We start from the raw sequence: 11,467 nt of genomic DNA, 5'->3' as shown, positions 1-11,467 counted from the left end.
TCTACTACCAGCCTTAAGATCTAGATCTTGTGGTTGCAAAGATATACAAGAACAAAAGGAGAAAGCAAATATGAAGGGGCTCACGTAGAGGAAACAGAGGAGTAGTTGGGTTGAACTCGTTCCTGAACGGAGTCGCTGTGGTGGTGCTTGGCTTCCGTGATGTAGTATACGAGCTGAAGACGACGATGGATTTTACGTCCGGGCTTTCTCACTCGTGCGCAGTCGTTTGCCGGAAAACTGTCCCGCGGACGTGCTCACAGACGAAGATGATGCCGTCGCTGTGGTGCACCAAAAATCACGAAACAAAGCCTGAGATGTGCGCAAGGAAGAAATAGGATGTTTGGAAGAAACTAGAGATCAAAAGATGGACCGTGCTCACCGCAATCGACGATTTACCGCGACGGTACTGCGGACATGCGAGGCAAAATTCGAGCAGCCTGGGGGCTCTCTAGGCGTGCCATTTGGGGGAAATGAAGAGGAGGGTGTGGGGCTTAAATAGCAACAAACGGTGCATCAAATGGTGGATTAATTCGCCGGGAATCAATTTGGGAAGAAACGCCAGAAACAGACTACATTATTCGTGCGTGCGTTGCGCTGAGGCTTGAAGACGAAGACGTGGCAGTGGGCCCCGCGTGTGAGTAAAGAAAGGAAAGACGTGGACGCAGACTGATTTGCCGCTGCGTCGCTCGCTCCTGCAGCAGTACGGGCGTGAGCCTTGGCTGGGCTGCTGCCTTGCTTCATGCGCGCATGCACGCATGTGCATCTCTGGCTGGCTAGCTCGCTTTCTCTCTTCTTATTTTTTTTTCTTTACTTTTTTTTTGTTTCGTTTTGTGATTTAGTATTTGGAATTGATTTGAAAACCCAATTTATACGAAAGTGACTCAAACTAAATCAGAAAAAATACAAATAAAATATCAGCGGATTTCTTATTCAATGAAGAATATTTTAAAATCACTTTCAGTTTGAAACATTTTGATAAATTCGAATTGGGCACATAGGCCTATATGGCTTTATTTGCCTTTCTTCGGATTTAAGGTTTCTTTATAAATTTAAATTTCGCTCAAAATTTTCCTAAGGAATGCAAAGATGCCATGATGCTTATGAATGCAATGCATGTTTTTGGAAACTCCATTTTTGGAAAATAGTTTTAAGTAACACCAATTTCTTTTTATTTCATTGTAAATTTTCAACCAAGACAAACAAACAAGCATTTATTTTATTTTCATTTCACATTCCAAAATTTGGAAAAATTGGGATGTGACATAAAACATTTATTCTAATCAAGAGGTAACTAAAATTTGACTAGAGATGATTAATGGACATTTAGAATTTGAATTTCTCATGAGTATGACACACCACATAGTGACTAGATAATCTTGCAATATAAATACTAAGTGGTGGTATCCACATACACACATTTTAAAGAAAGAGAGATGCACAATGGATATCACTCCCCCAAAATGGGATGTTCCATTAATCACTTAAAGAGAGCCAAATAAGATGTCATCAAGATGCATTAGGCTCACAACAATACACAAGTATATGATGAGTCAAACAAACATACTTGAATACATAAGATACGTAAGTAAGACACAACACATACACACAAATATTTGGTACAAAACCAAACATGCAAAGGGGCAAGTAACTTACAATAAATATGATGAGTTGAAGTATAAGTTACCGCAAAGAGGAACATTGGATATAAGATATAGATGATAATCCATACGACTTGGCTTGGTCAAAATATAATATATGAAGATCCCATAATTCTTCATGAAGTAGCCAAGTCTCCAATGACCTCCACTTGTACCTATTGATCAAGGAGAGGGGATTTGGTGACTAGGTGTATACGTGAGCACCCTCTAGATGCCACACGATCTGCGTTGAGATCCGGTTCTCGTCAATTGGATATGTTGCCTTGACGTTGTCTTATCCATCGCTAAGCGTACTTGGCGTGGGCTACGGGTCCCGCGTTTCAATGATTGGTAGTGCCAATCATTAGCGAAATCATTAGCGAAGTGTTGTTAGTGCTGATGTGGTTTGCTAACCCAATAATAATGGTAACAGTGGATTGCTAGATGTGACACGTGTCATCCAATGGATGCGTGCTCACGTATACACCCGGTCACCAGGCTTCATTCGATTGATCAAGTTTGAGCTTGTTGGTCCCCAACCAAGTTGGGTCCTAAGAGGTTAGTCACAATAGGCTTGGCAACCCAAATGGTTCTTTTCTTGAAACCACTTTGAGTTCCAACAAACTTGGCAAACACATTGCCATCCTTATCCTTCCCTAGAGAATAATCATCATCAACAATTATAGGGTTAGATAAGGTACCACCTAAGCAAGAAGAAGCAAAGTGCCCCTTCTCATGACATAAGTAGCAAGTGTTCCCCTTTTTCTTCTTTATTGATTTCTTCTCTTGGGGAAAAATATCTTGATTCTTCTTGGGAAGTGGCATATCTTCAACTTGAGGTCGAGCATGAGCCTGACCTTGACCTTGTGGCCGTTTCCCTTGTTGTTTCTCACTTAAGTGCTTCTTCTTCAATGGGCATGATCTAACATGATGCCCTTCAACCTTGCACTTGAAGCAAACCAACTTGGCCGGATCCTTGACTTTATCTTGGCCATTCTTGTTGTTGCTCTTGCTCTTGCTCTTGGACTTGTTCTTGTTATTGGAGTTGAATCCAAGTCCACTCTTGTCATTGGGGGATTGTTGCACACTTAGCATCTTGTCAAGTGCGGATTTCCCTTCATGACGCTTTTCCAAGTCTTTCTTCAAAGAAAGGACTTGGGCCTCGAGCTCTTTTATTTCCTCTACATGGTTAGTAGAAATACAAGTACTAGAGGAAGTAGAAGCTTCATTGTTGGAGCAACAAGGCAAATCAAGTAATCCAACACAAGGTGTATCACTAGTTTGACTAGATGGATTACTAGGACTAGCACATGGCAATATAGCATTTGTAGTAGAGATTGTGCTAATGTCCACATGAGGCTCACAAGATGTTACCTTAGTGATACTAGCCTCATGAGCTAACTTTAGCCCACCATAGGAAATTAGAAGATCATTATGAGAGCTTGAGAGCTTTTTATGGCTTTCTTCCAATTCCCTATAATTGCTAGTTAGCAACTCAAGTTGGGCCCTTAGCTCAACATTCTCCTCTAAGGTAGATGCATCACAAGAATTAGAGTTAGTAGCAGAAGCATCATCAATAGATTTTTCATTTTCAAGCTCATAGGATTCAACTTTTTGTGTAAGCATAAAATTAGTATGCTTCTCATCTTTTAGCTCATGCTTGAGGAGAGTGAATCTCATTTTCCCATTTTAAACATGGGACTCCAACTCCACTATGGTTTCCCTATATTTATTCAAGGTTTCCATGGAGTGTTCAAGATTAGCACGAGCTTCTTTATTACCACGAAGAGAAGCATAAACCATTGCCATATCATGCACCAAGGTATTATATTCTTCATCATTATCATCATCATCATTCTCATCATTAGAGGATGTGTTAGGAGTCAAAGTAGGAGATACCTTTGATCCATTTGACATAAGGCACATGTGCATACCGGAGGATGAAGATGAAGATATTCTTCAATCCTCATTTGAAATCATGTCTTGATCCATAGAGTGTTCGGTTTCCTCTACATTGTTAATCAACATGCAACTAGAGGAAATAGAAGCATTTTGATTATGGGAGCAAGACAAGGAAAGCATATCATCATGAGATCTATGTAAGAAATTTACACATGATATGCAAGGACTATCAACACAAGCATGTAGATTATTTTCAATGCTAGATGCGTTTAAGTCCAAAGAGGAAACATTGCAATGAGATAGAGATGAAGAGTCATCACTATTGAGCACAATATCAACATTGCAATTTCCCTCACCACTCACCATATCATTACCTTGTGTCTTGCAACACGTTGGTGAAGTGGAAGTAGATGATATATCATCACGGCCGAAGGTGGAAGCTACTTGGAGCTCTTCTTGATGTGAAGGGGAAGAGAGCTCCTCGGAGACACCACCGACCAAAGGAGAAATGGATCCACCAAACATTTCTTTAAGCTTGATCCACATCTCATGAGACGACTTTCGCTTTATATATATCAAGAACCTACGAAAATCGGGTCTCAAGGAGAATAAAAGCTCATTAGATACTTGAGCTTCAAGATGTAAGTTTTTCTCATCCTCTAAAGATAGATTTTGAGGATCCATCGGAGGAGAAAAACCTACATATAGAAATTGCTCAATGTTTGGACACAAGGTCCGAAGATTGCAAAGCAAGCAATTTCACCACAAAAGATAATTTGTGCCAACAAAGATTATTGTGTCTTTGTGAACTAAATTACTAGCCGACATCTTTACTCTCAAGGCGGTGAAGCCTTAAACAAGGAGAGACCTTGCTCTGATACCAATTGAAAGATCGAGATGTCGCCTAGAGGGGGGGTGTGAATAGGCAATTACAAACTCTTTCAGATTTGTCTTTTAAGAATGCGGAATTAAACTATCGTTTAGTTTACAAGCACAAACCCTAAATATGCTAAGCTCAACTAAGTGTAACAATAGCAACTAGAGCTAAGCAAGATAGGCACAAGATATATGTAGCACAACTGATAGCAAGATATATGTACTTCAAGCACGATCAAGGAAAGAGAGCTCGGGTATAGAAATAACCGAGGCACGCGGAGACGAGGATGTATTCCCGTGTTCCCTTCCTTTGCAAGAAGGTACGTCACGTTTGGAGGAGTGGAGGTCCCACGAAGGATTCCACGCGCCACAAAGGCTCACCCTATTCTCCGAACCACACCCACGAAGGATAATGGCCCTTTCCTTATGGTTAGCTTTTCCTCCGCTCCGGAGATGGCAAGCTCCACAACCACTTCACAAGCTCCACGAAGGAGAAGCCCGGGCCTCTTCACAATCTTCTTGCAGAGATCATCGGAGCACCAACCGCCAAGCAAACTAGGAGGTCTCCCTCCAAGAGTAACAAGCTCACGGTCTCTGATACGTCTCCGAAGTATCGATAATTTCTTATGTTCCATGCCACATTATTGATGATATCTACATGTTTTATACACATTATATGTCATATTTATGCGTTTTCCGGAACTAACCTATTGACGAGATGCCGAAGGGCCGGTTCCTCGTTTTCTGCTGTTTTTGGTTCCGAAATCCTAGTAAGGAAATATTCTCGGAATCGGACGAAATCAACGCCCGACATCCTATTTTTCCACGAAGCTTCCAGAACACCCGAGAGCCGCGCAGGAGGGCCCTATTGGCCCCAGACGACAGGGTGGCGCGGCCCAGGCCTTGGCTGCGCCCCCCTAGTGTGTCACCGCCTCGTCGCCTCTCCGACTCCGCCTCTTTGCCTATAAAAAGGTCCCTGGCCTAAAACTTCGATACGGAAAAGCCACGGTACGAGAAACCTTCCAGAGCCGCCGCCATCACGAAGCCAAGATCTCGGGGACAGGAGTCTCTGTTCTGGCACGCCGCCGGGACGGGGAAGTGCCCCGGAAGGCTTCTCCATCGACATCACCGCCATCTCCATCAACGCTGCTGTCTCCCATGAGGAGGGAGTAGTTCTCCATCGAGGCTCGGGGCTGTACTGCGGTAGCTATGTGGTTAATCTCTCTCCTATGTGCTTCAATACAATAATCTCATGAGCTGCCTTACATGATTGAGATTCATATGATGATGCTTGTAATCTAGATGTCATTGTGCTAGTCAAGTGGGTTTTACTTATGTGATCTCCGGAGACTCCTTGTCCCACGTGTGTAAAGGTGACAGTGTGTGCACCGTGTGGGTCTCTTAGGCTATATTTCACATAATACTTATTCACTGTTATGAATGGCATAGTGAAGTGCTTATTTATATCTCTTTATGATTGCAATGTGTTTTGTATCACAATATATCTGTGTGCTACTCTAGTGATGTTATTAAAGTAGTTTATTCCTCCTGCACGGTGTAATGGTGACGAGTGTGTGCATCGTGTAGTACTTGGCGTGGGCTATGATTGTGATCTCTTGTAGATTATGAAGTTAACTATTGCTATGATGGTATTGATGTGATCTATTCCTCCTTTCGTAGTGTGAAGGTGACGAGTGTGCATGCTATGTTAGTACTTGGTTTGGTTATGTTGATCTGTCATGCACTCTAAGGTTATTTAAACATGAACATTGAATATTGTGGAGCTTGTTAACTCCGGCATTGAGGGTTCGTGTAATCCTACACGATTAGTGGTGTTCATCATCCAACAAGAGGGTGTAGAGTCTAGCATCTATCTATTTATTCTGTTATGTGATCAATGTCGGGAGTGTCCACTAGTGAAAGTATGATCCCTAGGCCTTGTTCCTAAATATCGCTATCGCTGCTTGTTTCTTGTTTTACTTGCATCTGTACTTCCTGCAATATTACTACCATCAATCGCACGCCGGCAAGCACTTTTACGGCGCCGTTACTACTTGCTCGCATTTATTCATACCACCTGTATTTCACTATCTCTTCGCCGAACTAGTGCACCTATTAGGTGTGTTGGGGACACAAGAGACTTCTTGTTTTGTGGTTGCGGGGTTGCATGAGAGGGATATCTTTGACCTCTTCCTCCCACGAGTTCGATAAACCTTGGGTGATCCACTTAAGGGAAACTTGCTTGCTATTCTACAAACCTCTGCTCTTGGAGGCCCAACACCTGTCTACAAGAATAGAAGATCCCGTAGACATCAAGCTATTTTCACGGCGCCGTTGCCGGGGAGGAAAGGTAAAAGGCACTCATACTCCGGTCCCGGGTAAAGTACTTTTACGGCACCGTTGTGTGTGTGCTCGAAGCTATTTCCTTTAGATCCTGCAATTGCATCTTTTTGTTTCTTGTTTACACTAGTTAGGCATAATGGACAACAATGAGCTTCTTATTCTATTTCCTGATTTAAGACATGGATGGTTTGATGCGAAAATTTAAAAACCTATGGAACATATTAGTATGAACGCTTTGAACACCATTGTTGCTAATGATATGGAAAATTCTAAGCTTGGGGAAGCTGGTTTTGATGAGCATGATCTTTTTAGTCCACCAAGCATTGAGGAGGAAATTTACTTTGATGATACTTTGCCTCCTATTTATGATGATTATAATGATAGTAGTCTTTTAGTACTGCTTTGTTATGGAGGATAAATTTGATTATGATTACAATATGCCTCCTATATTTTATGATGAGAATAATAATGATAGCTACTTTGTTGAATTTACTCCCACTACAACTAATAAAATTGACTATGCTTATGTGGAGAGTAATGATACTTTTATGCATGTGAATAAGAATGCTTTATGTGATACTTATATTGTTGAGTTTGTTCATGATGCCACTGAAAGTTATTATGAGAGAGGAAAATATGGTTGTAGAAATTTTCATGTTACTAAAACACCTCTCTTTTTGCTGAAATTTTTGAAGTTACACTTGTTTTATCTTTCTATGCTTGTTGCATCATGCTTCATGAATTTGTTTATTTTCAAGATTCCTTTTCATAGGAAGCATGTTAGGCTTAAATGTTTTTTGAATTTGCCTCTTGATGCTCTCTTTTGCTTCAAATACTATCTCTTGCGAGTGCATCATTAAAACTGTTGAGCCCATCTTAATGGCTATAAAGAAAGAACTTCTTGGGAGATAACCCATGTGTTTATTTTGCTACAGTACTTTTATTTTGTATTTGAGTCTTGGAAGTTGTTACTACTGTAGCAACCTCTCCTTATCTTATTTTTATCGCATTGTTGTGCCGAGTAAAGTCTTTGATAGTAAGGTTCATACTAGATTTGGATTCTTCGCGAGAAACAGATTTCTTGCTCGTCACGAATCTGGGACTAATTCTCTCTAGGCAACTCAGAAAATTATGCCAATTTACGTGAGTGATCCTCCGATATGTACGCAACTTTCATTCAATTTGAGCATTTTCATTTGAGCAAGTCTGGTGCCTCTTTTAAAATTCGTCTTTACGGACTGTTCTGTTTTGACAGATTCTGCCTTTTATTTCGCATTGCCTCTTTTGCTATGTTGGATGGATTTCTTTATTTCATTAATGTCCGAGTAGCTTTGTGCAATGTCCAGAAGTGTTAAGAATGATTGTGTCACCTCTGAACATGTGAATTTTTATTATGCACTAACCCTCTAATGAGTTTGTTTCGAGTTTGGTGTGGAGGAAGTTTTCAAGGGTCAAGAGAGGAGGATGATATACTATGATCAAGAAGAGTGAAGAGTCTAAGCTTGGGGATGCCCCCGTGGTTCATCCCTGCATATTTCAAGAAGACTCAAGCATCTAAGCTTGGGGATGCCCAAGGCATCCCCTTCTTCATCGACAAATTTATCAGGTTCCTCTCTTGAAACTATATTTTTATTCGGTCACATCTTATGTACTTTACTTGGAGCGTCTGTGTGCGTTTGTTTTTGTTTTTTGTTTTGTTTGAATAAAATGGATCCTAGCATTCATTGTGTGGGAGAGAGACACGCTCCGCTGTTGCATATGGACAAATATGTCCTTAGGCTTTACTCATAGTATTCATGGCGAAGGTTGAATCTTCTTCGTTAAATTGTTATATGGTTGGAATCGGGAAATGCTACATGTAGTAATTCTAAAATGTCTTGAATAATTTGATACTTGGCAATTGTTGTGCTCATGTTTAAGCTCTTGCATCATATACTTTGCACCCATTAATGAAGAAACACCTAGAGCTTGCTAAATTTGGTTTGCATATTTGGTCTCTCTAAAGTCTAGATAATTTCTAGTATTGAGTTTTGAACAACAAGGAAGACGGTGTAGAGTCTTATAATGTTTATAATATGTCTTTTATGTGAGTTTTTCTGCACCGGTTCATCCTTGTGTTTGTTTCAAATAACCTTGCTAGCCTAAACCTTGTATCGAGAGGGAATACTTCTCATGCATCCAAAATCCTTGAGCCAACCACTATGCCATTTGTGTCCACCATACCTACCTACTACATGGTATTTCTCCGCCATTCCAAAGTAAATTGCTTGAGTGCTACCTTTAAAATTTCCATCATTCGCCTTTGCAATATATAGCTCATGGGACAAATAGCTTAAAAACTATTGTGGTATTGAATATGTACTTATGCACTTTATCTCTTATTAAGTTGCTTGTTGTGCGATAACCATGTTTCGGGGACGCCATCAACTACCCTTTGTTGAATATCATGTGAGTTGCTATGCATGTCCGTCTTGTACGAAGTAAGAGAGATCTACCACTTTAATGGTTGGAGCATGCATATTGTTAGAGAAGAACATTGGGCCGCTAACTAAAGCCATGAATCATGGTGGAAGTTTCGAGTTTTGGACATATATCCTCAATCTCATATGAGAACATTAATTGTTGATACATGCTTATGCATTAAAGAGGAGTCCATTATCTGTTGTCCATGTTGTCCCGGTATGGATGTCTAAGTTGAGAATAATCAAAAGCGAGAAATCCAAAATGCGAGCTTTCTCCTTAGACTTTTGTACAGGCGGCATGGAGGTACCCCATTGTGACACTTGGTTAAAACATGTGTATTGCGATGATCCGGTAGTCCAAGCTAATTAGGACAAGGTGCGGGCACTATTACTACACTATGCATGAGGCTTGCAACTTGTAAGATATAATTTACATGATACATATGCTTTATTACTACCGTTGACAAAATTGTTTCATGTTTTAAAAATAAAAGCTCTAGCACAAATATAGCAATCGATGCTTTCCTCTTTGAAGGACCTTTCTTTTACTTTTATGTTGAGTCGGTTCACCTATTTCTCTCCACCTCAAGAAGCAAACACTTGTGTGAACTGTGCATTGATTCCTACATACTTGCATATTGCACTTGTTATATTACTCTATGTTGACAATTATCCATGAGATATACATGTTACAAGTTGAAAGCAACCGCTGAAACTTAATCTTCCTTTGTGTTAATTCAATACCTTTACTTTGATTTATTGCTTTATGAGTTAACTCTTATGCAAGACTTATTGATGCTTGTCTTTAAGTGTTATTCATGAAAAGTCTTTGCTTTATGATTCATTTGTTTACTCATGTCATTACCATTGTTTTGATCGCTGCATTCATTACATATGTTTACAATAGTATGATCAAGGTTATGATGGCATGTCACTCCAGAAATTATCTTATGTTATCGTTTACCTGCTCGGGACGAGCGAGAACTAAGCTTGGGGATGCTGATACGTCTCCGACGTATCGATAATTTCTTATGTTCCATGCCACATTATTGATGATATCTACATGTTTTATACACATTATATGTCATATTTATGCATTTTCCGGAACTAACCTATTGACGAGATGCCGAAGGGCCAGTTCCTGTTTTCTGCTGTTTTTGGTTCCAGAAATCTTAGTAAGGAAATATTCTCGGAATCGGACGAAATCAACGCCCAGCACCTATTTTTCCACGAAGCTTCCAGAACACCCGAGAGCCGCCAGAGGAGGGCCCTGTGGGCCCCAGACGACAGGGTGGCGCGGCCCAGACCTTGGTCGCGCCCCCTAGTGTGTCACCGCCTCGTCGCCTCTCCGACTCCGCCTCTTCGCCTATAAAAAGGTCCCTGACCTAAAACTTCGATACGGAAAAGCCACGGTACGAGAAACCTTCCAGAACCGCCGCCATCGCGAAGCCAAGATCTGGGGGACAGGAGTCTCTGTTCCGGCACGCCGCCGGGACGGGGAAGTGCCCCCGGAAGGCTTCTCCATCGACATCACCGCCATCTCCATCAACGCTGCTGTCTCCCATGAGGAGGGAGTAGTTCTCCATCGAGGCTCGGGGTTGTACCGGTAGCTATGTGGTTAATCTCTCTCCTATGTGCTTCAATACAATAATCTCATGAGCTGCCTTACATGATTGAGATTCATATGATGATGCTTGTAATCTAGATGTCATTGTGCTAGTCAAGTGGGTTTTACTTATGTGATCTCCGGAGACTCCTTGTCCCACGTGTGTAAAGGTGACGAGTGTGTGCACCGTGTGGGTCTCTTAGGCTATATTTCACATAATACTTATTCAACTGTTATGAATGGCATAGTGAAGTGCTTATTTATATCTCTTTATGATTGCAATGTGTTTTGTATCACAATATATCCGTGTGCTACTCTAGTGATGTTATTAAATTAGTTTATTCCTCCCGCACGGTGTAATGGTGACGGTGTGTGCATCGTGTAGTACTTGGCGTGGGCTATGATTGTGATCTCTTGTAGATTATGAAGTTAACTATTGCTATGATGGTATTGATGTGATCTATTCCTCCTTTCGTAGTGTGAAGGTGACGAGTGTGCATGCTATGTTAGTACTTGGTTTGGTTATGTTGATCTGTCATGCACTCTAAGGTTATTTAAACATGAACATTGAATATTGTGGAGCTTGTTAACTCCGGCATTGAGGGTTCGTGTAATCCTACACGATTAGTGGTGTTCATCAT

Source organism: Lolium rigidum, chromosome 2 (genome assembly GCF_022539505.1).
Source record: "Lolium rigidum isolate FL_2022 chromosome 2, APGP_CSIRO_Lrig_0.1, whole genome shotgun sequence".
NCBI lineage: Eukaryota > Viridiplantae > Streptophyta > Magnoliopsida > Poales > Poaceae > Lolium > Lolium rigidum.
Note: the sequence above shows the minus strand (reverse complement) of the source record.